The sequence below is a fragment of the Aethalodelphis obliquidens genome, unplaced genomic scaffold (genome assembly GCF_003676395.1).
Source record: "Aethalodelphis obliquidens isolate GAN/ISIS:26980383/991018 unplaced genomic scaffold, ASM367639v1 scaffold3, whole genome shotgun sequence".
NCBI classification, from domain to species: Eukaryota; Metazoa; Chordata; class Mammalia; order Artiodactyla; family Delphinidae; genus Aethalodelphis; species Aethalodelphis obliquidens.
The window spans coordinates 20,576,764-20,604,146 of NW_020837947.1; the positions used below are offsets into that span (position 1 = coordinate 20,576,764).

Consider the following 27,383-nt stretch of genomic DNA (forward strand, 5'->3'; position numbering starts at 1 on the left):
GTCACACCTTTCCCTTAGTTAGCATTTGCTTAGAATATTTCTTTCAAATAGGTAAAACCTCATAGTTTTTTCTAATCCACTCTGACAATTTGTCCTTTAACTGGGTCTATCAGTCCAATTAAGTTTAGTGTAATTACTGATATATTTAGGATGAAAGTTAGCATTACCTTTTAGGGTTGTTTTTATCCTGTCTTACTGGTTTTTTCCTCTTCTTTGCCACCTTTTGGTTTTTTTCTTATTCCATTTTCCTTCCTCTTGACTAGTATGAAGGTTACAAATTTATTTCTTTTAGTGGTTTCTTTCAAAATTTTAATATACTAACTTAATATAAAGTTTATTAATTCTTGTTTTTTTTAAAATTCTTGTTTTGAATAATTCAAGAAGCATGAGTTGCCTTGACACCAGTTAATCTCCCAGCTTAAATGTTGTTGTCTTCCAGAGTTTAGTTCCATTTTGATTTTTTTTTCCTATAAATTTGACATCACTGTTTTTTCTTTTCATGAATTCTTTGTCATTCCTCCTTGCATCTCAGATCTTTCTTTTCTTCTTCCTCAAATATATATTTTACAAGCTTGTTTATTAAGGGACTGTTGATGGCAAATGTTATCTGAAAATGTCTTTATTTTGCATTCATTCTTGAATGATGATTTTGTTAGACATATAGTTCCAGGTTGGCAGTATCTTTCTCAGCCCTTTGGAGGTGACATTCCATTGACTTCTACTTTCAATGTTAGAATTAGTTCAAATAACTGTTATTGGTTGGTAATTTGTCTTTTTTTTTTTTTTTTTTGGCCTGATTTTAAGATCTTCTCTTTCTTTTGTTTTCTACAGTTTTATGACAGAGCGTGTCTAGATGTGGACATTTCATTTATCCTGGATTTATTGTGTTCCTGTCTCTAAGGTTTGTTTTTCATCAGTTCTCGAAAGTTTTATCTTTTATGTCTTTCAATGTTGCTTGTCCTCCATTTTTCCCATTCTTTCCTTTAAGAACTCTGATTAGACTTCTGTTAGACTTTGTCATTCTGTCGTCCATGTCTTTTAATCTTGCTTTTATATATTATACATATTTTTGACCTTGTTGAATTGTAGATAATTTCTTCAGATCTGTATTCTGATCTTTGTCTAATTTTTGTTTTCTTCTTCACATTGAACTATAATTTAAAAACAATGAAGACATAAGAATAAAATGTATGGCTTGATGAAATTTACATATGTATATGCCTGTGTGATCACCACCCAGATAAAGAAACAGAACATTTTCATCCCTGCAAAAGTTCCCTCCTGTCTCTATCCATAGAGCCATTCCTCTCCCCTAGTCAACTATTCTCCTCACTTCTATCACCATAGATTATTTTCACGGGTTCTTGAACTTCATATAAATGGAATCATATAGTTTATTCTTTCTATATTTCTTTTCTTTTGTTCATGCACATTGCATGTATAAGTTGCAAGGGATGACAAACTGTGGGCCAATTCCAGCCCATAACATATTTTCATATATGAAATTTTATTGTATATAGCCATGTCCATTCAGCAGAGTTGGGTAGTTATAACAGAGACCATATGGCCCATAAAGCCTGAACTATATATTATATGACCCTTTACAGAAAAAGTTTAGTGATGTATCTTCTATAGTATTGCATTATAAGGATATACCACAATTTATCCTTTTTTCTTGTTGATAAGCATGGGAGTTGTTTTCAGGTTTTGGCCATTATAAATAAAATTGCTATGTATGTTCTTGAAACTGCCATTGGTGAATGTATATAGTCATATCTCTTGGATATATACCAAGGAGCTGAATTGATGGTCTTTGGGTAAGTTGATTGCATTTCCATGAATATTAATAATGTTGAACATCCTTTTATATCTTTTATGGCCATTCAGATTTCTCTTATGAAGTGCCTGTGTAAATCTTTTGGCCACTTTTTTAAATTAGGCTATCTTTTTGTTAGTGATTTTTAGTTCCTTATGTATTTTGAATAGGAAACCTTTATCAGATACATGTTTGCAAGTATTTTCTACCTGTCTGAATTTGCCTACTTAGTCTATTAATAATGCCTTTGGATGAACAGATTTGTTTTTATGAAGTCCAGTCTATCGGTGTTTTTTTTTGGGGGGGCGGGGGTGGGTGGAGGGTGGAAGGTTAGTGCTTTTTTGTACCCTGCCCACAGAATTCTCTTCCACCTTCGTTGTTGCCCTCCATCAAGGTCCTGAAGACATTTGCTTATTGTTTTCCATCAGAAGCCTTATAGTTTTAGTCCTCACAGTTGGGTCTTTGATTTATCTACAGTTGATTTTGTGAGGCAGGGGTCAGTATTTATTTTCCAGGTGGTCATCTAGCTATTCTACACATTTATTGAAAAGATTTTACTTTTTCCATTGAATTGCAGTGGGACCTTTGTTAAAAATGGATGATCACATATTTGGGTCTGTTCTGTACTCTAATCTGTTCCACTTAAACTATTTATCAATTCTTTCATCAGTACTGCACTTTCTTAATTACCATAGTTTATACTAAGTCTTGACATATAGTACTGTAAACCCTCCAGTTTTGGTCTTCTTAAGGATTGTTTTAGCTATTTAAGTGCTGTGCATTTCCATGCACATTTTAGAATGAGCTTGTCAACATCTATTTAAAGAAAAAGTCTACCAGACTTTTGATTGGGATTGCATTGACTCTGTAGAACAACTTTAGGAGAATGGACATCTTAATAGAATCTTCCAATTTATGAACATGGTAAATCTCTTAATTGAATAAGTTCTTCAGTTATTCTTAGCACTGTTTTATGTTTTTCACTGTGGAGGACTTACACACTATTAAATTTATTTCTAGCCACTTGAGTTTTTTGATACTATTATAAATGGTATCTTTTTTTCAATTTTATTTTCCAACCATCTTGCTAGTATAGAAATGTAATTGATTTTTGTATATTGAGCTTGTACTTAGTGACTGTGCTAAATTCACTTTTCAGTTCTGGTAGTTTGTAGATCTTTCTAAAGCTACAATCATGTCATCTGTTAAAAAAAAAAAATTGTCTTTCTAATTTCTATTCATTTTTTTTCTTGCCTTATTGCACTGGCTGGAAACACTGGAACAGTATTTAACAGAAGTGTTAAAATGGACATCCTTACTTTTTCCTGATCTTAAGGGAGAATATTTCACTTTTAAGGATGATGTTTACTGTACATTTTTTGTAGATGCTCTTTACCAGATTGAGAAATTTTTCTATTTCTGGTTTACTGAAATTTGTTTTCACAAGTGTGTACCAAAATTTAAAACTTTTAATTATGAAATAATTTTAAATTTACAAAAGAGTTGCAAAGGTAGTATAGAGTGTTCCTATATATGCTTCACCTAGCTTCCTCTAATGTTAACATTTTACATAACCATGATGCATTTGTCAGAATTAAGAAATTAACATTGGCACAATGCTATTAACTATAGACTTTATTCAGATTTCCCCAGTTTTCCCACCAATGTTCTTTTTCTGTTCCAGGACATAATCCATATACCACATTACATTTCCTTGTCACGTAATCTACTCTAATCTGTGACAGTTTTTAAGTCTTTTCTTGTTTTTCGATACCTTGCCACTTTTGAAGAGTAATGGCCATGTATTTTATACAGTGTCCCTCAATTTGGGTTTGTCTGATGTTTTCTCACAATTAGACTGAGGTTATGGACTTTGAAGGAAGAATACCACAGAGATGTTGTGTCATTGCATCATATCTGGGGGCACATGATATCCATATCAACACATTAACCTTGATTACACAGTTTAGGTAGTGTCTGCCAGACTTATCCATTGTAACAGTTCTGTTTTTCTTTTTTCACATTCAAGGGAAGGAGAGGGAAAAATATCAAATGATTTGTGAGTATATATTAAAACTACCATAATAGTTAATAAATATTCTGAGGGATTTATTTTGAGGTTGTGCAAATGTCCTGTTTCTCCTTAAAGTTTTGCTCATTAATTTTAGCATTCAACTGACCTTGCCTGTAGCAGTTATTATTGTGGTATTCTAGTGGTGATTTCCATTTCTTTTATTCTTTCTATGTTTATTAACTGGAATTCTGACTCGGGAACCAGCCTGCCTGAGTTCAGCTCCTAGTTCTGCCCCTTCCTTGCTACAGTGTAATATTGGACAATTACTTAACTTCCCTATATTTCAAATTTCTCATCTATAAAATGTAGATAACAAGTGTCTACCATAGAAGGTTGCTGAGAGGATTAAAAGAACTAATATGTAGAAAGGGCTAAGAATTGTGCTTAGTGCCTAGGAAGTACTCATTGTTTTCTTTATTTCTTAATGTGGTAAGTTATTTTAATTATTTTAATAATTATACAAGTTATCTTATTATGAAATCATCTTGTACTCTTGGATTAAACTTACATATATGACCTGGATTTAATTTACTCTTTAATTTTTTTCATGTAATATTCATGAGTCATACAGCAGGTGTTCTTTTGCCACAGCAAAGGACACAATGAATGATAGATTCCTAAAAATATATATATAAATTACACAAGGGCTTAGCAACTGAGGTGGCAACATTCCTAACTTTCTAGAGCAATTTCTATCTGACTCTTTTGGTAAAGCTAGAGATAGAGATAGCCTTTGCAAATGAATCTTTTAAAATATTAAATTGAGCAAATTCAAAACTTGGCGTATATTGTGAAAAATGGCCACTCAGCAGGAAGGAAAAATGATTTTTAACTTTCCTACATGTTTTACCTTGAACATTGTATTATCGTAGAGGTTTCAATGTTTGGAATATTTAAAAGGATTCATTTGCCAACAGTATGTATTGAGCACTTTCAATGTGCTAGGCAATGTATTTTTCTAGTTTGGGATATGGTTTTTGCTCTTGGGGGAGCTTATGGGACAGTCAAGATCATTTTAAAAGTTGAAGTTAGGCCTACTTGAATCATTCAGGGAAACTCAATTTCTGTTACTTTTTAAGAAGTTGATAAAATTGAATTCTAATATCTTTGTTTTTTCCACTCCTCTCAGCATCTTGGATTAGGTCCTTATCATTCTATGCTATTTCTACCCATATTGAGATTTTCCTTCCCTTCCTATCATGTGTAATGACCACTGGAAAGAATCCTTCAGTGACATCCCAGGATTTGAGAAAACAGGTCCTTGACTTCTTAACCTGACAGTGGTCATTTTTCTATTTAGTCCCAAGTGGCTTTACTAGCCTTATAGTCTTACTCCTCAGAATTAGTCCAGCGGCACAAGTGGTCTTAACTACTCATTAGAACCTGAAGTCAGTGCACTGTTTTTGAGGCTATGCTTTTTCTTGCCAGGAAATGCTCTTGGCAGGCTATGCTTGTTCATGCCATTTCCTCTGTCTTAAGTGAATGTCCCAAAAATCTTCTAGGCTCTGTTCAGAGAATACTCACTCCACAGTCCTACTAGCTAGATAGGAACCCTGTAATTTGTAATCTATAGCCCTTGTTAAAATATTTCCTTCATCACCAATCTTTATATCTAAATGTCACTTCCAGTTGGTCAGGTTCTTAGAGATGGGGTTCCAGTACTTGCCATGATACTTTGCATACAAAGAGCTATTGCTAAATAGCTACCACTCTTAAATACCTGCTGTAATCGTGCTACAATTTTGCAAAGTGTTATTGTCTCTCTTTTAAGTTGTGAAGAAACTCAGTATCAAAGAGATTAAGAAACTTGCCCAACACCAGTATAGTTAGTAAGTGGCAAAACTGGTCTGTCTGATTCAAAAGCTCTTGCGATTTCTTGTATGTCATCCCACCTTGGTACTAAAAATAAATAGTTAAATAAAATTATTAAACAGATGTATTTTTGGTGAAACACATCATTGAAATTGCTTCACTTACATTACTAATATGCTACTTGGAGTCATCGTTTCAGTGACTAAGTTAGTTGCTGTGGACTAACCGATGTACTCCTATTTTCTTTGGATTTTCCTTCCAAGTTTCCATTGATACTAACGAATAAGGTTTGATAATCTAATTTTAGCTTATTTTGGGGGTAAGTGAAATAGAAACTTAAGCACAATTTGTTTTATTTTGAAGAAGAATATTTTGCATTTGCTTAATAACTTTTACTAGGTAAAAATAGTCTGCTTGTCTTTTGTGAAGTACTTTTTCTATTGAGATGTAAAATACATGGGTGTGGGGCGAGCATATAAAGTGTGCCAATCTTAAATAAACAGCTTGATGATTTTTCTAAAAACATACTACCTGTATAATTACTGCATGAAGATAGACAATATTACATCCATCTAGAAAAAGCAAATTCTCTCACGCACCTCCTAGCCAGCACCTCCCCAGAAGTAACACCCTTTTGATTCCCATCACTCTAGATTAGTTTTGTCTCTTCTTGAACTTTAAGGGTAACCAAGTAGTATGTACTTCTTCGTGTCTGACTTCTTTCATTCAGCATAGTTGTTTTGAAATTTATCCATGCTGATGCATGTATAGTTTATTCTTTCTTTCTCATATATATTTTTTCTGATTAGCGTTCCATTCTATCAATATACCACAATTTGTTTATTCATTCTGTTAATAGATGTGTGGGTGTGTTCTGATTTTGGCTATTATAAATAAAGCTGCTATGAATAGTCATACACAGATGTTTTGGTGGACATTTGTAGTATTTCGCTTGGGAGCATATGTAAGACTAGAATTAAGTCACAGAATAGCCGTGTATTTAGTTTCAGTGAATTCTGCCGAACAGTTTACCAACAGTGAATGAATAAATGGACACTCCTGGTAGCAGTGAGAGTTACAACTGTAGTTCCACATTTTCGCCAGCACTTGATATTATTATTTTTCATATTAAGCCCTCTGGTGGATGTGAGATGCTGTCTCATGGTTTTCATTTGCATTTCCTTCATTATTAATAATGTTGAGCACCTTTTCACGTGTATCTTGGCTAATTTGGTAAGGTAAAAACAGATACATTTTTTGGAGCAGTACTTGTTTAAGTCTTTCACACATTTTTATTGGGTTGTTTGTCATCTTATTGATTTGTAGGAATTCTTTGTATTCTGGAAAATGTCCTTTGTTGGATGTGTATATTGCAAATAGCTTCTCAGTCTGACTTTTCTGTTTTCTCTTTTAGTGATGTTTTTTCAGGAACGGTTCTTAATCAAATCCAGTTTATCAATTTTTTAAATAGTTACTGTGTTTTGTATCCTGCTTTAGAAATCTTTGTCTGTTCCACAGTCATGAAGGTATTCATTTTCCATTCACATTTAGGTCTGTGATCCATTCTATGATCTATCTCAGATTTTTGTTTTGATGTGAGATAAGGGTCAAGGTTCACTTTTTTCAGTATAGCTGCCCTTTTAAAATTCAGAGATTATATTACAAAGGAATAAGGGAAGAACGGATATCGGGGAGAATTGGCTGTCGTTGCCGTAGCTTCTATTTGTATGCACTTTGTAAGTGCTTGATATTTGATTAACTCTCAGCTACCTCTAATGGCAGCCTCATAATCAGACATATAGGCCTGTGATAGAAGACTTTCCCAGATCTACTTAACAGGAAGAGTACCAAGTAGTGACGGGGTTAGCTACTTCTTAGTGAGACCAATGTTCGAATCTTTAGTTAAAATTCCTCTCAAATTACCAGTGTTTCTTCTTTATATGGCACTGTTGCCATCATAGCAGTTGGGAGGTAATGAAATCCTAAATCAAGAAAATCTAAAGAAAGACGTGGCTCCCCAGGTCTTACAATAGAGTGGACTATGGTGGGAGGGAGACCAAATGAAACATCTTTTCGTCTTGGTTAGCTCCTAAACATCTCTCATCCTTTATATTTTGGAAAAGAGACTGGAGGTCTAGATTCCAGGTAATTTTTTTTTAATACATTTATTTATTTATTTATTTATTTATTTATTTTTGGCTGTGTTGGGTCTTCGTTTCTGTGCGTTTCTCTAGTTGCGGCGAGCGGGGGCCACTCTTCATCGTGGTGCGCAGGCCTCTCACTATCGCGGCCTCTCTTGTTGCGGGGCATAGGCTCCAGACGTGCCAGCTCAGTAGTTGTGGCTCATGGGCCCAGTTGCTCTGCGACATGTGGGATCTTCCCGGACCAGGACTCGAACCCGTATCCCCTGCATTGGCAGGCAGACTCTCAACCACTGTGCCACCAGGGAAGCCCCCTAGATTCCAGGTAATTTTACTGCTGGTTACCACTAATGCAGTTAGTAGATGCAGATTTTTCATTTCATAGGAAGTATTTAGTATTGCTAGACCTTGAAACAAAAGGTCTCTGTTTGATAATTAAGGCTTGGACCCACCCAGTGTTGAGTGTCCTTCCTTTTTTCATTCCTGGGGGAAAATACTCTGAAATATCCTAGAAGGGTAGATGTATTAGTTTGCTTGGGCTGCCATAACAAAATACTACAGGTTGGGTGGCTTAAACAACATAAATGTACTCACAGTTCTGGAGTCTGGAAGTCCACGATCAAGGTGCTAGCAAATTTGGTTTCTGATGAGGCTCTCTTCCTGACTTGCAGGTGGCTGCCTTCTTGCTGTGTCTTCACATGGCCTTTCCTCTATGCACTGAGTGTGTGCATGGAGAGAGAGTGGTCTCTGGTGTCTCTTTATCTTCTACTAAGGTCACCAGTGCTATTGGATTAAGGCTTCATCCTCAACCTCATTTAACCTTAATTATCTTTCTAAAGGCTCTATCTTCAAATACAGTCACATTGGGGGCTTCAACATAGGAATATTGGGGGGCACAATTCAGTCCATAACAATGGGTTTTCTAGAAATGCATGCAGCAGTAAAATATTGGGACTGAACATAAACTGCTTTAGTGTTCATGCTGCTTTCACTCTCTGCCATATATTTCATAAGAATAACCAGAGTTTTCATAATGCAATTAGTTTAGTTTAGCTCCTGCTGGAGATTTTGAGAGCTTGTGTGAAGTAGAGCTGTTGTGTTAAATCTGTCTGTACTTCTGTGAAGCGTGAAGTCAGTGTCATATGTTTTAGGGATAATACCGTGTCACATCAAAGAGATGTTTAAAACTGCAATCTAGAGAATTGTTTTTAAACATCTGGGGAAAGATGTTCATATTCTCAGAGGATGTGATGTAGAGCATCATTCACTGTGACATTTTAAAAATCTATAGTATATAGGAAAATTGTTGATTTTTCTGATACCTTTCTGGGATTATTAAGATAATACAGATCCGTCTTTGGATGTTGCAGATTATAAATTTTGCCAGTACACTTTAGGAATTTTTGTTTTGTTTTGTTTTGTAGTGACTTACCTGTTTCAGTTAATCCCAGTTTTTTTTTTCCCACATTGTCGAAGGAGTAGATGATGGAAAGCATTCTAGTTTTAAAGCGTAAACATGTTACTCAGATTTTTAAAAATTAGAGTAGATGGTATCTTGTGTGTGTGTAAAAGAAGGAACGTTTGATTTCCTCTATTAGGTTGGCAATTCAAAATATCTTATAATCACCTAAATTCCTTGCCCCCTCTTATGCTTGCTTCAGTTAAAATAAGAAAGAGGAAGAAGAAACTTGTTGGTCCATGAGGTTGCAAGATTTTGAAGAGGAAGATTGATCAAAGGTTGTATATGTTGAAGTCCATGTTTATTCCGTGAATCTTATGTTGGAAGCTCTCAGCTGTTTAGAAGCCAGTATCCCTATTCCTGTAATTGTTTTTACAGGTAGAGAAAGTGATGTAGTCTTTTCCATATCTTGCCTGGGAAGATATGGAATTACCTGAATTACATATGTGTTGTTTTTAAATTGGAAACGTCAGACTTCACTGGCCAAATAGGACCCGAGACTACATAAAATCTTTGTGGAAGATTTAGGAACAGCTAATGTAGAGCTAATTCTAGTAAAGACAGCATCTGACCTCCCTTTTTGGCGCATGGACAGATGTATAATGGTTCCTCCTGAACTGTCACTTTCAGATCCCCGTTTTTAAGTAGGAAATGAAGTGAAATAAATAGAAAAGTTTTCCAAATGAAAAGGAGATCATAAATCTGTTAAAAGCAGGTGACTGTGGTAAAAACACAGACAGTATATAGTGGCAATAGTGAGGCATCCTAGAACTAGTAGAAAATCAACATAATAGAAGGAATTTGATATGAGCAGAAATCTAAAGCACAAGAGCACAATCTCTTTTTAGATCAGAAAGGAAGAACAGGATTTGATAGCTATAGCTTATAAATGCTATTTACATAATTAAAGAAAGAATGTATCTACTGGATATGTTTTTTTCCGCAAGAGATTTGGTGGCATTTTTAACATGACCAAGTGAGAAAGATTTGATGACAGAAAAGACTGTTGGGTCCCCCAACATCTACATTGAGATGTAGAGTATGGTAAAGTTGGTTCCTCTGATTGGCAGCATTTGATACCACTGTCCATTAAAATCATTTAACTAACTTACCTTGTTTGGATTACACTAAGGAGCCTTGTGTATCACTCAGGAGAGGCTAGGTTATGCCATAGAACAAATGACTCCAAAAGCTCAATGGTTTAACACAATGAAAAGTATTAGTTTATTGTTTGCCTATGCCACATATCCAAAGTAGATTGGAAAAGGGAAACCTGGAAGACACACTGGAGTCACTGGTCCATAGCAATTTTGAAATCCCTCATGACAGGTATCATGACATGTAGGGGGACAAATATTTCTTAATTAGGGCCTGATTCTACCTTCTCGTTCATTGTTTTAAGAGGCCTGGATCTTCCCTTTGGAGGGTTCTTTCTTTTCTTTTCTCTCCCTTAGCCACATATGAAGTGGAGAGTAAAGAATTTGCTGAACTTGGGAACTGAGCAACTCTTTCTGCCCACTTCCTCCAAATAGAAGGTTGGGAAGCAAAGTATCATTTTAAGACTTCAATTGATAAGCTGGTTCTTTGGCAGCATAATTCTCTCCAAAATCTAGAATTTTTCTTATCTGTTTCCAACGATTTCTATGTGCTAGTAAATACATCCCTAGTTTTTTCTTTTGTTTTGAGATATGGTTCTTAGATTTGCTGCCTTGATTTGCTTTCTCATTCCTGTAGCTCTCTTTCTTGACCCAAAGAAAGTTACTTTGGGACTGGCTTGCTTCTTTTGGAAATCTTTACCCTTAATCTCATCTTCTTCCTCAGTCTTTTTATCCATATAAATGACTTAGTGGATACATTATCTATCATTGCCCTGAGGCAATTTAATTAAAAAAAAAAGATTTTCCTAGGCTTATGACCTTCAAAGTCTTTAAACTGTTAGTATGGGAGTTGAGAAGTATTTAGTTCTTTTTTGTTTGCGATATGTGGGCCTCTCACCGCCGCGGCCTCTCCTGTTGCGGAGCACAGGCTCCAGACGCACAGACTCAGTGGCCATGGCTCACGGACCCAGCTGCTCTGCTGCATGTGGGATCCTCCCGGACCGGGGCACGAACCCGTGTCCCCAGCATAAGCAGGTGGACTCCCAACCACTGTGCCACCAGGGAAGCCCTAGTTAGTTCTTTTAATACTGCAAATCTGAAATGTCTGATCCTCTATTCCTCCACTTCTTGAAAACTGGATAGTCCTTTTTGGAGCTCATCTCTTTCTTGAATACCTTGCCAAATGCAGCCAATAACCAGTGCACTCTTCCAGTGTTTTGTTTTGTTACCTCTTCTAGGGCTGCAGTTTCATTAGGTAGGTGATCTGCCTCCCAAGGCACCAGAAGCAAATGCTTTACCAAATACACCACTGTATAAAATACGCCACTGTCTTTCCAGCTCTTAAGATAATTTTTCTCACTGCTTCCTGACCACAAAACCATGGTCATGTGTTTCAGGTTTTTGCTAGAGAAGCATCCTACTTCTGGTACCGATTTCTATATAGTCAGGATGGGCTAAAGTTATCTGTGCTAATGAGCCATCCCCAAACCTCAGTGGCTTCACAGAAGAACAGTTTATTTTCTTGTTCACACTGAACATCCATTGTGGATTTGTGGGAGGCTCTACTCCATCCACACTGTCAGACTTAGGCCTGTGAGGCATCACCGTCCTGAGCTGTATGCTTTCTGAAATACTTGGTCTCGATTTACGTGGTAAGGAAAGATAATATTAAATGGTCTTGTGCCAGTAATTAACTGTTTGTTGGCAGCCCAGAGCTAGTCACATGGCCCTGCCTAACTATAAGCAGATAGAGAAGTCCAAGCAGGAATATAAACAGAAGGACTGGTACTGTGACTCAAAACAGTTAAAAGTTTTAAGACAGTAAACTAACTACAAAAATATACTCTATCATTCCTTGACAAATTGATCTCAAATGACCTGGAAAACCAGGTTTGAATGTGGAATTCTTAGTCTTGAGATTTCTGCACCTTTAGAACATGACAGTGTAGGGAGAGCTGGCCCATCTTCTCTTTTCTTCACATTCTTGGCCCAATTCTGCACTATGAAGGGCACACATTTGGTTATGTCCACACCCCTACAAACAGCCACCCCTTGGCCACCTCTTGAGCCTAGTGTGGCACACAGAGTGGCATGATCTGTCCTAAAAAGTAACAGGTTTAGGTGAAAGGATTGTGCAGTCCCTGGTGGCAGGCTTGAAGCTCTTTGAACCAGAATTCCGTGGTTCCAGGATCCTGGAGCATAGTCTAGGAGGGGAGTCTGGGCCTGGGTGGGTATGTCCTCTTAGACACTTGGACTTTTCACTGTGGAGGGAAGGGTTTGCTGTGAACCACTCTTGCCCATGTTTAAGGACAGTGCTGAGCAAGTGTAATATCTGTGTTGCCTAGAAAATGAGAGTAAGATATGAATGAGCACGTAAATCTATACCATTCTCGTGCTTACTAATTTAGCTTCCTAGATAGAGCTAGAAGGGGAAAATGCCCTGATCACCAAAGTTGAGTTGAATGTCTTGACAATTATTACTATTATTATAAAGTCCTCATTATAATATATAAATCAGTTTCTTATGTTTTTGCTCGTAGCAAATTTATATCAATCCTAGGTTTTCTGACCTTATGGAGGTATTGGGACTATGTCATATCTCTCTTAGTGATGCCCTTACCCTGTTACCATGTAATGGGAACAACTAAGAAACTGTGACATCTAACCATCATGAAAGGCAGTCAGCCTGGGGAGCAGAATCTGGGTGATCAGATCAAATGTTAGCTCTACTACTTCATAACTGTCCAATATTAGGAAGGTATTTTTTCTTTCTGAGCCAAAATTTTCTTATTTGTATAAAGGGGATAAACCCACCTATTCTCAGGTTGTCGTGATCAATATAATATACACCAAGTGGCCTACGCAGAAAATATTCATAGGTCAAGCAAAGGTTTTTTCTCAATTAAAATAATGAAAAGTAATGAGGTATTTTAAGAAGTAAATCTGAGATTTAGTACAGGGAGGTTGACATAAGGAAGGAAAGAGGTGGGGGTCCGTGGAAGATAAAGTCCTTAGTTTAATATCCTGAAAAGAGTGCTTTGGGGCAGCCCTAGGCTCTTGCTTATCTCCAAGGGAAGGTATGTATCTTTACTATCTCAACCTAATAATTTCTCTTGAGCTTCAGTGTCCTGATTTGTTAAATGAAGATAATAGGAATTGCTTTGATGACCTTGATAAGGATCCTTTGATAGAGTGGTGGAGATAAGAGCCAAGGGAATGGGTTGGAAAGTGAATAGGAGGTCAGGAAATGGGGATTATCTGTTTTCAATTCTTTTCTGTGAAGTTAATCTGAGAAAGTTAGTCTGTGAAACATAGTGGGAACTGGAGGGCAATGCGAGGTCAGTGAAGGTTTTGTTTATTAAAGGTTGGGAAATACCAGAGCATGATTGTGTGTTGGGGAGAAGTACCTCTAGTAGAAAGGGAGAGGATGATAATGGAGAGAACACTTTGGATGGCGAGGTGGGGTTGACCTTTGGTGCTAGGAAGAGAAATTTGTAGGTTTAGCATTGGGAAGATGAGATGCTCCACCCAGTAGTGCGCGCGCGCGCTCTCTCTCTCTCTCTCTCTGCCCCCTTCCCTCCCCCTCCTTTTCTCTCTCAGTGAAGCATGAAGTAGAGATGTTAGCAAAGAGATGTATGTACAACTGTGGGGAGTGGGAGGTCATTTGGAAGATAGTAGAGAAAATGGGAAATTAATAAGAGTGAGGGAATATTCTGGAGTTGTGCAGGCTCTGGAACCCAGCTGAGTCTGAGTTGACAGGGTTAGAATGAAGTCACTCTCCCCAGCTGTGAGACCCCATCTCTGAACCCTTTGTCGTCATTTCTCCTGCAGTAGCCTTTCCATTCTATTGTTTTTGAGCATTTTTGATATTACCTGAGTCACTCTTCAGTTACACTGAGCTGCCTGCTGGGGCTGTCCAAGTTAAGGTCAAGGTACCCGTTATTATTTGGTTAGCTCTCTGATTACAGAATTGTATAGGTTTTGAGTAGTCTACCCAGCTTTTCCCCCAGCTTGTGCTATTATTGGTGTGAGATTTTGTAGAGAGTGAGGTGGTTCAGAAATGACTAAATTGTCTTTATCTCTATATAAGGTCATTACAATGGACTGAATGTTTATGTCCACACAAAATTTACATGTTGAAATACTAATGCCAAATGTGATGATATTTGAAGGTGGGGCTTCAGGAGGTAATTAGATCATGAGGGTGGAACCTTCATGAATGAGATTAGTGCCCTTATGAGAAGAGGCCAGAGAACTAGCCAGCTGTTTTTCCTGACACGTGAGAGTACAATGAGAAGTCAGCAGTCTTCAACATTGAAGAGGGTTCTTACCTGAACCCAAGCATACTGGCATTCTTCTCAAACTCACTTGGAACATTCATCAAGGTAGACCACATAAAACTCACTTGGAACATTCATCAAGGTAGACCACATAAAACACATCTTAACAAAGTTAAAAGGGTAGAAATCATATGATATCTGCTCTCAGACCACAATGGAATTAGAGTCAATAATAGAAGGACAACTGGAAAATTCTCAAAATACATGGAGATTAAACAGCATACTTACAAATAATACATAGGTCAGAAAAAATCTTGGGAAATTTAAGAATATTTTGAACTAAATAAAAATGAAAACACAACTTATCAAAATATGTTGGATGCAGAGAAAGCAGTGCTTAGAAGGAAATGTATAGCATTGAATGCATATGCTAGGAAGGAAGAATCAATCTGTTTTCATCTTAGGAAACTAGATAAAGAAAAGCAAACTAAATCTAAGGTATGGAGAAGAAAAGAAGTAATAAGAATTAGACCAGAAATCAATGAAATTGAGAATAGGAAATCAATAGAGAAAAGCAAGGACACAAAAATTGGTTTTATTGAAGAGAGCAATAAAATTGATAAGCCTCTAATGAGGCTAACTAAGAAGAGAAGAGGGAGGATACAAATTACTCATATCAGAAATGAAGGGACATCACTTCAGATCCCTTGGACATTAAAAGGATAATAAAGGAATACAATGAACTAAGTGCCCACAAATTTGATAACCTGGATGAAATGGATCAACTCTTTAAAAGACAATCTGCTAAAACACAGAAGAAGAAATAGACAATTGAAGAGGATTTCTCAATTAAAGAATTCAGGTAAATAATTACCTTCCAAAATAGAAAGCACCAGGCCCAGATGGTTTTACTGGTGAATTCTGCCAAACATTTAAGGAAGAAATTATGCTGGTTCTCTATAATCACTTTCAAAGGATAGAAGCAGAGGGAATACGTTTTAACTCATTCAATGAGGCTAGCCTTACCTCAGTAGCAAAACCAATAAGCAATTACAGCAGCATTGTAGGATACAAGTTCATTATACAAAAGTCGGTTGCTTTCCTATATATGCTTTCCTTATTTCCAATGAACAAGTGGAATTTGAAATTAAGAACACCTTCCTGGGACTTCCCTGGTGGTCCAGTGCATAAGACTCTTGTCTCTCAGTGCAGGGGGCCTGGGTTCGATCCCTGGTCGGGGAACTAGATCCTGCATGCATGCTGCAACTAAGAAGTCCCCGTACTGCAACTAAAGATCCTGCATGCTGCAACTAAGACCCCGCGCAGCCAAAATAAATTAAAAAAAAAACAGCAACGAGAAAACCACCTTCCCATCATTTTTACTGTGAACCTAAAACTGCTCTAAAGAATAAAATATTTTAAAGTAAATATTAAAAATATGAAATCTATGAGTTCGGTCACTACTTTAGCTTACCTTTTACCTTTTGATTTTTGAAGTGAGTAGTCTATGTTAAGGTAACGAGGAACAAACATCTTTTCAGAGAATTTGTTCCTTAAACTGAAACTTACTCTTTAATGCAGAAAAATAGAATTCCTTATTCATGATTTGACATTCAACTACACAGTAGACTCTTAACACACAGTGAGTAAGATACTTATTGTTCACAAATGGATGTTATTTTAGTGTTAAAAATAGATATACAAGGGGTTAGGGACAGAAGGAGGTTGTGGGGAAGGAGGTGGGTGTACTTATGAAAGGATGACATGAGGAATCTCTCTTAAAACTTCATGTGAATCTGCAATTATCTCAATGAAGTTACAATTAAAAATGCACACACAACTACTATATAAAACTAATATATAGTTTTTATTTTTGTTTTTAGGTTTTTCCCGCCTGATTGACAACATAGTCATCATTGGCTTTTGTAAGTTGATATTTTAATTTCTTTATCCTTCACCTCCAACCTTGTATATTTTCTAATTACATGAGAATATTTTTCTAGGGAATCTGAACAAGAATTAGAGCAAAACCTTTTTTTTTATTTGGTTCTTATATTATTTTAAAGATAGTCTCACTTTTTCTCATACCATTAGGTGATAGTTATTTTGAGAAGGTTTGAATTACACATCTTGGGCTGGGGCCATCTGTTTCTTTGGAGTGACTTCCCATCAGGGTTATGATTAGCAGGAGCAAAGTGCCATCTGTGGAGCTGAGGTGGCACATCCATCCATCCCGTTGGACATCACAGTCTTCACCTAGAACATCCTTGTGGCAGATAGTAAGAGGGACACAACATCCTGGGAGAAAGCCACTAATGGGAATGGTTTGCCTAATGAGGTATAACAAATTCTGTTTCGTTTATCTGTGAAAATCTGGCAATGAGATGAAATGAAGGGAGAATTGCAGATTGGGAGAATTTAGCTTTATTCTCATTTTATCATTTGGAGTAGCTATATGTCTGTTCAGTAACTTTTTCTTGTAGCATATTGAAGAAAAATTTAGATCTCCTGTTTCATGGTAGTTTTTTTTAATTCAGTGAAATCTAAACATTTGAAATAGATTTGAACAAACATTTTTAACCTGGGAAATGAATTATCCCCTCTATCACTGAAAACATTTACAGTATTAAATGGCTAATCCTCTCCACTCCAACCAAACTTTCTTCTTCCTTAGTCTTCCTCATCTCAGTAAATGGCAACTACATTCCTCCAGTTGCTCAGATAGTCTCTGTGGCACCATCATCCTCTCTTCTTTCTGTCATCCCCTATACACCCAGCTGTCAGGAAATACTGTCAGCTCTGCCTTAAATATATCTAGGAGATGACTGCTTTTCACCATGTATTCCACTACCATACTGGTCAAAGCCTTCATCTTTTTATTAAAATAGCCTCCTAACTTGTTTCCCTGCTTTTACACTTTCTCCACTATAACCCATTCTCCAAATGGCAGCCAGATAAATTATTTAAAACTCTTAAGTCTGATCATGTTACTTTTCTGCTCCAGTGACTCCGGTGCCTCTCTTCACAGAGGCTTATCAACTTCTACATGATATGGGCCCCCATTACCTCTGATCTAACCTAACCTTTTACTGCTCCCCCTCACTCACTGCTTTAGCCATACCAATATTCTTGTTCCTACATTGGGGTTTTGCAATTACTGTTCCCACAAATAGCCACATGACTCACTTCCTTACCTCCTTTAAATCTTTGCAAAATTGTCATCTCCGTATCCAGGCCTTCCCTGACTACCTTATTTCAAATTACCACTGTTTCTCCCTGCCTTACACTCCCAGCACTTCCTATCACTACAGTACTTTATTTATTTATTATTATTTTTAAAATAAATTTATTTGTTTTTATTTATTTTTTGGCTGCGTTGGGTCTTCGTTGCTGCATGCAGGCTTTCTGTAGTTGCGGCGAGCAGGGGCTACTCTTCGTTGTGGTGCGCGGGCTTCTCCTTGCAGTGGCTTCTCATTGCAGAGCACAGGCTCTAGGCATGCAGGCTTCAATAGTGGCACGTGGGTTCAGTAGTTGTGGCTCGCGGGCTCTAGAGCGCAGGGTCAGTAGTTGTGGCGCACGGGCTTAGTTGCTCCGCAGCATGTGGGATCTTCTCGGACCAGGGCTCGAACCCGTGTCCCCTGCATTGGCAGGCGGATTCTTAACCACTGCACCACCAGGGAAGTCCCAGTATTTTATTTTTTTAACCACCTTCTGTTATATATTTTACTTATCTGTCTCCCTTTCACTTGAAGATGAACTCTACGAGAGTAATAATTTTTGTGTGTTTTGTTTACAAAGATGGGAAAGTGGGATAGGGAAAATGGATTGTATAGCGGTTACTGACTTTGCCTAATACAACCTTCTCTTGTTGCCTCGTGACCACAGAGATAGGTAAGTGAAAAAAGCAACTAAAATCTCAATCATCTATGTATTTCTAGGATTACTGGGAGAAAAACTAGGTTTGAAATTTCTTCTAAGAATATACTTCATTTTCTTTTCAGTGCTTGTTTGATTAGAAGTTCTTTGGTAAAAATGAGTAGATACTGATATTTTTAGTAAATGATTCCTAATGCCATTTTGTTACTGAAGATTTAGAGTGTTCTATCAGAATTTAGTTCCAGAAGTGTGCTTTTTAAGAGCTATAAATTAAGAGCAGACAGAATGGTGGATAGCACAAGTTTTAGAACCAAGTGTAGCCTGGCTTGAATTCTGGCTGTGATTCCAATAAGTACACTATAAGCAAGTTAATGAGGCTTTCTTAGCCACAGTTTGTCTTTTATAAAATTGAAATAATAATAGTTGTGAGACTTATGAGGATTAATTGAGGTGATAGACTTGGCCATTAGCAACATTCAGTAACTATTAATCCTTTAATCTGATATTGCTCAGTTTTATAAGCTTGAGATACTAGTAATAAATTATTTTACAGTGTACTTTGTAGAGAAGACAGTCTTTTATAATTTATGTCATTACATATAGTAAATTTTGAAAAAATTATGTATATTTTATGGAAGAGAAAATGACTAGGAGACATGAGCTGCTCTGTAATGTGACCCCAGAAAATTTTTTGCATTTTTTGTGATCTCTACACTTTAGCAATGTGGAGAGGATGAAATGAGATAGTGTAGATTTGTCAGTACTTATTTTAAAATATAAAACATTAATGCAAATGTAAGGAATTGGAATATCATACTGAGGGGACTTCTACCATGACTTCCAGTCATGATGTAGTAACAGGAACTGGATTTATTATCCTGCCTTAGCAAAACAAACAAACAAACAAAACCCCATAAAATGTATGAAACAAAGGTTTTCAAACATTGGGTGACAAGTGGCATAAGACAGTTAACCTTGAGATAAAGGAAACAAATGATGTGCCCAAGGCCACAGTGTAAGGGGGAACCCAGACACAGCTTAGTAGTCACCCTGAATTGAGGTGATTAAGCTGGCAATTCAGGGAGGTTGAAGCAGCTAGAATTTGCAGGACAGAGGACCAGAGAGAAGAGAGCTCTGGAGATCTTCAGAGGGTTCCCTTGGAGTCTTCAGCTGAGTGCTGATTAGTGCGTGCTTACGAGAGAACTACCCAAGGCTTGGAGAAAAACCACTGGGAAGGGAAAGTTAGCTCATGTAGGGCTGGGAAGTGTGCATCCCCACCATTCAGAGTAGAAAAACTTTGTAATACAAGTGGCATTAGATGGAGTGCTCAGAAGGGTATTGCCTCAGTGGTGAGGCAAAATTAGCCCTAGACTAAAGGCTGCCCTGATCCTACCTAAAAAATCTTAAAAGTGGGAATTCCCTTGTGGTCCAGTGACTAGGACACAGATTTTCATTGCTGTGGACCTGGGCTCGATCCCTGATTGGGGAACTGAGATCCCACAAGCTGCACTGTGCGGCCAAAAAAAACAAAACAAAACAAATCTTAAAAGTAAGCCATTAAAGAGGAATCACAACACTTTTTTAGTAAAGGGCCAGATGGAAAATACTTTAGGCTTTACAGGCAATATGACCTCTGCTGCAACTACTTAGCTCTGCCATTGTAATGTTAAAGCAGTCATAGACAATATGTAAATGGGGGTGGCTGTATTCTGATAAAACTTTATTTACATAAATAGACTCTGGGCCAAATTTGGCTTGTGCACCATAATTTGCAGACTTCTGGTTTACAGGGTCGCACTGTGGGACTTCCTTGGCAGTCCAGTGGTTAAGACGCCACGGTTCCATTGCAGGGTGCACGGGTTAGACCCCACATGCCGCATGGCGTGGACAAAAAATTAAAATAGAAAAGAAAAGGGTCAAATTGTTTCTAGTCGCTTAACTCCAACTCAGAACAAAGCTCAAGAATATATAAAGAAACACAAAATATCCAGCACCTAACAAGGTAAAGTACACAATGTCTAGCATTCAATCAAAATTTACCAGATATGCAAAGAAACAGGAAAATTCAGTAGTAAGAGAAAATTCAATCAATAAAAATAGACTCAGAAATGAAACAGATTTAATAAACAAAGATATTAACAAAGTTAATAAACATTTTATTTGAGTAATTTAATAAGATTTTAATAACATATTCACTAAATGAATTTATTAAAAACATTAGTATAACTAAGTTTTGTATGTTCAATAGAGAAAGCATAAATTTGTTAAGAAAAGACATGAAAGCTATAAAACGACCCAAATTGATCTTCTAGAGACAACATAAACATCTGAGATGAAAAATACACTGGATAGGATTAATAGTGGACTAGACACTGCAGAAAGAAAGATTGCATGAACTTGAAGACACAGCAATAGAAATTACACAAAATAAAACACACAAAAATCCTGGGAAAAAAAGCCCATCAGTGAGCTGTGGGATAACTTTAAACAGCCAAAAATATTGTGTAATTAGAGTCTCCAAAGGAGGGAGGGAACAGAAAAAAAATTTTTTTAAATAATGGCTGAAAATTTGCTAGATTTAATGAAAACCATAAGCCCACAAATCTCAGAAGCTCAATGAAAAGCTAGCAATTACCAAAAAAAAAAAAAGAGAGAAAAAAAATGAAGAAAATTACATCAAGGCACAACATTAATCAGATAATTTAAAACCAGTAATAACGAGAAAGATTTTAAAGTAGAGAATGAAGAAACTATAAATTTAGAGGAACAAAGAATGACAGCAGACTTTTCATCAAAAGCAAAGCAAGCCAGAAGACAGTGGAGCAATGTCTTTAAAGTAATGGAAGAAAAAACTGTTAACCTAGAAATCTATAGCTAATGAAAATATTTTTCAAAAAAGGTAGTGAAATAAAGACATTTTCAGACATTCAAAACCTTAAAGAGTTAGTCACCGTTAGACCCACACTACAAGAAATGCTAAGTCCTCAGGAAGAAAGAAAATAATACCAAGTGGAAATAAAGAGCACCAGAAATGGTAAACACCTGGGTAAATGTATAAGGTTTTGCTTTTTTAAATTTAAAGCTTTTTAAAAAGGTAAGCATTTAAACAAAATAGTAATAGTGGAGTTGGGGTTTATAACATATAAAAGGTGTGACAATAATTGCACAAAGATCAGGAGGGGAAAAATTGAAATATAATATTAAAGTTTTTTTTACTATATGTGAAGAAGTACAATATCCCTTAAAGGGATATTGTAATAAGTTAAGGATATAGCCATAAACCCTAAATCAACACTAAAGCATAAAAAATAGTCATAAGACAAAGGAGATAAATCAGAAAAAGAAATAGTTCAAAAGAAGGCAGGGAAAAAGGGAAAAGGGAATGGAGAACAGATGGGACAAATACAAAAAAAAAAGCAAGGTGCTACATTTCAACCTAACCATATCAATAATCACATTAAGTATAAATGGTCTAAATACTCTCATTAAAAGGCAAAGAATATCAGATTAGGTTCAAAAAGAAAAAAACAAACAAGGATTAACTCTATGCTGCCTGCAGAAAAAGTGCACAACATATATAGAGAGATAAAAAGATTACAAGCTAAAGGATGGAAAATAATATACACTTAAGCACTAATTTTTTAAAAAGCCTGCGGACTTCCATGGTGACTCAGTGGTTAAGAATCTACCTGCCAGTGCAGGGGACACAGGTTCGATCCCTGGTCTGGGAAAATCCCACATGCCGTGGAGTAACTAATCCTGTGCGCCACTACTACTGAGCCTGAGCTCTAGAGCCTGTGTGCTGCAACTACTGAAGCCTGCACACCTAGAGCTCGTGCTCCACAACAAGAGAAGCCACTGCAAAGAGAAGCCCATGTACTGCAATGAAGAGTAGCTCCCACTCGCTGCAACTAGAGAAAGCCTGGGCACAGCAACGAAGACCCAACACAGCCAAAAAAAAAAAAAAAAAGCCTGGAGTGGGGACTTCCTTGGTGGTCCAGTGGTAAAGAACCTGCCATGCAATGCAGGGGATGTGGGTTCAATCCCTGTTCGGGGAACTAAGATCCCACATGCCAGGGGCAACTAAGCCCATGCACCACAACTACTGAGCTCACGTGCCTCAGTGAGAGAGTCCATGTGCTGTGGACCCTGCGTGTCACAACTGCAGAGCCCATGTGCCCTGGAAGCCCGCGTGCCACAGCGAAAGATCCCTTATGCCTCAACAAAGATCCTACATGCCACAACTAAGACCCGATGCAGCCAAAAAAAAATAGAAGAAAATAAATAAGTTTTTTTAAAAAAAGCCTGGAGTGGCTATATTAATATCAGACAAAGTAGAAATTAGAGCAAAGAATATTGCCAGGGAGAAAGAGGGTTCTTTCATGATAAAGTGGTAAATTCATCAAAAAAAATCCTCTTAAATGTTTATGCACCTAATAGCAGGGTTTCAGTATATACAAGGAGAAATAGACACATCCACAAATGTAGTCAGATTTCAGTACCCTCTCTGAACGGATACATCAAGTAGATAACAAACCAATAAAGATATAGAAGGCTAAAACACCACTATCAACCAGCTTGACCTAATTGACAGTTATAGAACACTCTACCCAACAAAAGCAGAATACACATTCTTTTCAAGCATGCCTAGAACTTTATCAAGATAGATCATATTCTGGGTAAAAAAAACAAGACAATTAATTTAAAAGGGTTTAAATCATACAAAGATTAAATCAGAACAGAAAGGTATCTGGAAAAGTATCTTATAACCGAACAACACACTTCTAAATAACCCAGGGGCACATTCTAGGCCATACAGAACATGTTACATTTCAAAGAATGCCAGTCATACGAAATACATTCTCAGACAACAGTGGAAATGAAGTTAATAACAAAAAGTTAGTGTAAAAATTCTCAAATATTTGGAAATTAACACAGTTCTAAATAATGCCTGCTGCATCAAAGAAGTCTCATGAAATATTTAAAAATACTTTAAAATAAAGTGAAAATATAGTCTATAAAAATGTGTGGGATGCAGCTGAAATAGTGCTTGGAAGGAAATTTATAGCATTAATGTTTATATTAGAAAAAAACCTAAAATCAATAACTGAAGTTTCCACCTTATGAAACTAGAGAAGAGCAAATTAAACTTAAAGCAAGCAGAAGAAAGTAAATAATAAAAATTAGAGAAGTCAACAAAATTGAAAATAAGAAAATGATAAAGAAAAACCAACAAAACGGAAAGCTGGTTTCTTTGAACAAGATTAATAAAATGATAAACATATAGCGAGGCTAACCAAGGATAAAAGAGAGAAGACATAAATTACCAGTATCAGGAAGGAAAGAGGAGCCACGACTACTGACCTCATGGATTTTACAGGGCTAATGAGAGAATACTACAATCTCTGCCCACAAATTTGAGAACTTAGATGAAATGGACCAAATCCTAGAAAGATACAAACTACCAAAACTCCCTCAGGGAGAAATAGATTACCTGAACAGCTCTATATCTATTAAAGACATCAAATTAATAGTATATATTAAAAACAAGCAAACAATACCACCACCACCACCACCACCAAAAACCTTCCAAAAAAGAAACCCAGGCCCAAATGGTCACACTGGTGAATTTTACCAAATAACCCATGTGACATAAATGAAAAGGGTAATTGGGAAGTATTTTCAACTGAATGGAAATGAAACATATTTCCAAATAATTAGGATGCAACTATAGCGGTACTTAGAGGGAAATTTATAGCACTAATAATCTGTATTAGGAAAGAACAGTCTCAAATTAATGGCTCAAGGTAAGGGATTGTTAAAATTGCCTTCAAATATCTGAATGTCTTTTGTTAAAAAATATGTTTGTTTCATATTGTTGGAGAAGACAATTAGAGGTGGTTATAAAAAGGCAATTCTTAGCCCTTCATGGCAAAGAAATAACCATCAAACTTCCACAGCTATGGACTGAGTTTCTTTAGTGAGACATGCTTCCTTAGACATTCTTAAGGGTTCTTCCCAACTATTAATTTCTGAGATAAATGGTAGTGAAGGAAAAAAAAATTTCTCAGTGTTAATAGGCTATAGATAAACAAGCACATTTAAACTGATGTGTTATATAGTAGGTAATGCAATGTAAGAATGAGAAGTAATTTTTAAAAATCACAGAAATATAGAATTAGAAGGAGCCTTAAGTGGTGTTGAGTCAAACAACAGTGGCCTCAATTCCCTGCCTTTTTAAATATCAAAGCACTGGATAAAAAAAATTTTTAAAGGGGGAACCATTGATGTTTGCAGATCAGCAAAAGCAGTGAAGGACAACTAAATCACTGAATGACATATTCAGAATTCAGAGAAAATCCCATGAAGCTCAAGAACAACCAAGAATATTCTAGACGTGCTTGTGTACTAGGTAAAAGTTGGATAAATGCCATCTACTTTCCAAAGCCTTTTCTGGCTCTCCGAGACTTCCTGGCCTGTCTCTGTCTTCCCATAGTATTTTGTACGCTCTGCACTGTAGCATCTGCATACCATCATCTATCAATAAGGGGTCATGAAAAATGAGACAAGGAGTTAAAAAGTAAGGTTTGCCTTTTATCACTGGCAGTCTTTTCTTGTGCTAGAAAGTTAATCCATGTTCTCCTAGTGAGTAGCATGAGGGTCAAATGAAGTAAGACATGTATTCTTTGAAAACTTTAACGCACTAGCTACATAAAACAAGTATTCCTATTAGGTATTTTTCTCTTCATGTGGCAATAGTCTGTGAATTTCTGCCTAACACCAACACATTTCTACTTAAAATGGTTAAACGGCAAGAAGTAGAACTGATTGTACAGAAAAACAACATTGCTGCTTTATAGCAACCATGAACTTGCCTCAGTTTTTTTTTTTAAGACCAATTAGTGTTTCTATTTTGTATAGTAGCTTATCTTTTATGACAGTTTGATCTTGGTTTATTACTTGGCCCCATAAAATCCTAGACTTGAGTGCTAAATTTTTAGTGCTAGAGGGAACCATGTAATCTAGAGGCTGAAAGTTAAATTTTGTGTCTTTTTATTGAAAAGGAAGCATTTTCCCCCTTTTAACAAGTTTTATATTGGTTTGATTTTCAACATCAATGATAATAGCTACCATTGTTGAGCATCTCTTATATGCTAACACTGCTCTAGGTGCTTTACACAGGTTATCTGATTCTATCCTTTGCAAGCCCTATGAAAGAAGGTATTATTCCTCTTTTACAGATGAGGAAACCGAGGTTCTGGAAATACTGTCAAATTGCTTAATTTACAAAACTACTAAAAGGTGACACTAAAATTTGAATGTGAACCTGACACCAGAGTCCATACTCTTAAACACTGCCTCCTTGAATGAGCGGTACAATGCATTGGCTTAGAAATAGATTCTTATTACTTATTTAATACAGTTACGGAGAACGTCAGTGAATAATTACACGCAGAGGTGGTAGCTAGGGGCAAAGGAAACAGCATGGGATTTAGAAACAATATTTAAAGTTGTGACTCATATACTTATTTGTTCTGTGACTTTGGCAAATCAATTTATTACCTCTCTTGAGGCTTTTTTCCTCATTCAAAAATGGAAATTCATAAAGCCACCTATCTCAGATGGTTATGGTGAAGATCAAATTGATGTTTCTAAGTGCTTTGTAAATGCTTTTGAAAAGTATATAAGTGAATTGATGAGTATATGTCGTCATTAGCCATAGCCTTTCTTCGAGTAGTAAATTCTCTGACTGCTTTTAAAAAATGATTTGATTTATAGAAACGTAGCCAGTTTCCAAAGCAGCTCTATTGAATTAGAGTGATCTATCATAGAAGGAGGTTATACTCCTAAGACCAGCTTTCTTCGATGAAGCACATCGTTTTTGAGGAACGATTATTTCACAATCCTTCGTAAAGGAATTCTTCACGGATGTTTCTGTCTCCATTTTGGAAGAGTAGGGAGACACAGAGGCCAAAGTGAATCAGTGCCAGAGTCAGCTTTGAGGTTCCTAATATAACTGTCACACTGAGCCTACCAAGAATTCCACTACCTTTCCTGTGCAGTTGGGAGTTCTGTATTTTCTAAGTTCATTTCTGTCCCAGTTTGAGAAAAGTGAAAGTCTTTACCTTGAGGACTGTTCAGTACCCTATACAAAATGGCATCTTTGGCAGTCAAATGAATAATCAATGAATGGACCCCCCAGGTCAGTCCCGAAGCTCCTAAGATGGGCACGTGGGAAGGCCGTGTTGTGTGTCATGGAGTGAGTTCTCCATACCTTTCATTCCAGTATTGTTTATTTTCTTTTTGGTTTAGGAATTTTGAAACTTAACCCATCTATTCCCATGTTTACTCAGGATTAGCAGCAGAAATGGAGTGGAGCACAATAAAATGAACGCATTTTGTTATGGGCTCTCGTGAGCGTGGTGTCAAAGTAGCAGTTCGGAATTCAGTGGAGACTTTGGAAATCTTTAAATTCTGTGTGTTCAGTGTAGGTAACGAATCAGGATAATCCACTTTCTTCCCTAGTCCCTCTGGTTCTCCCCTCCCCCCTCGCTAACCCTCTACACACACACACACACACACACACACACACACACACACACACACACACACACACACACACACACACACACACACACACACACACACACACACACACACAAACACGAACAGAGATAGAACAGTTAGCTTTTTGATGTGAGCTAGGTAATCACCGAAACTGGTAATCCAAGCTCTTAAATGACAGTCTGTGGGTGAATGAGGGAGGTGTGTGTGTGTGTGTGTGTGTGTGTGTGTGTGTGTGTGTGTGTGTGTGTGTGTGTGGAGGG

The 27,383-nt window shown here is 36.8% G+C and overlaps 1 protein-coding gene across 13 annotated transcripts in view; it reads left to right on the plus strand.

The window, feature by feature from the left end:
* Positions 1 to 27,383, plus strand: part of PLAGL1 (PLAG1 like zinc finger 1) — a 100,083-nt gene that overhangs the window by 37,635 nt on the left and 35,065 nt on the right. For 11 of the 13 annotated variants that reach the window (XR_003428324.1, XR_003428323.1, XM_027084536.1 and 8 more), the window contains exons 2-3: positions 832 to 901; positions 16,563 to 16,604. The gene's annotated coding sequence lies outside the window, so the exon portion shown is untranslated. The remainder of the gene's footprint in view (positions 1 to 831; positions 902 to 16,562; positions 16,605 to 27,383) is intronic. The other 2 variants (XM_027084583.1, XM_027084575.1) reach the window with 2 other exon arrangements.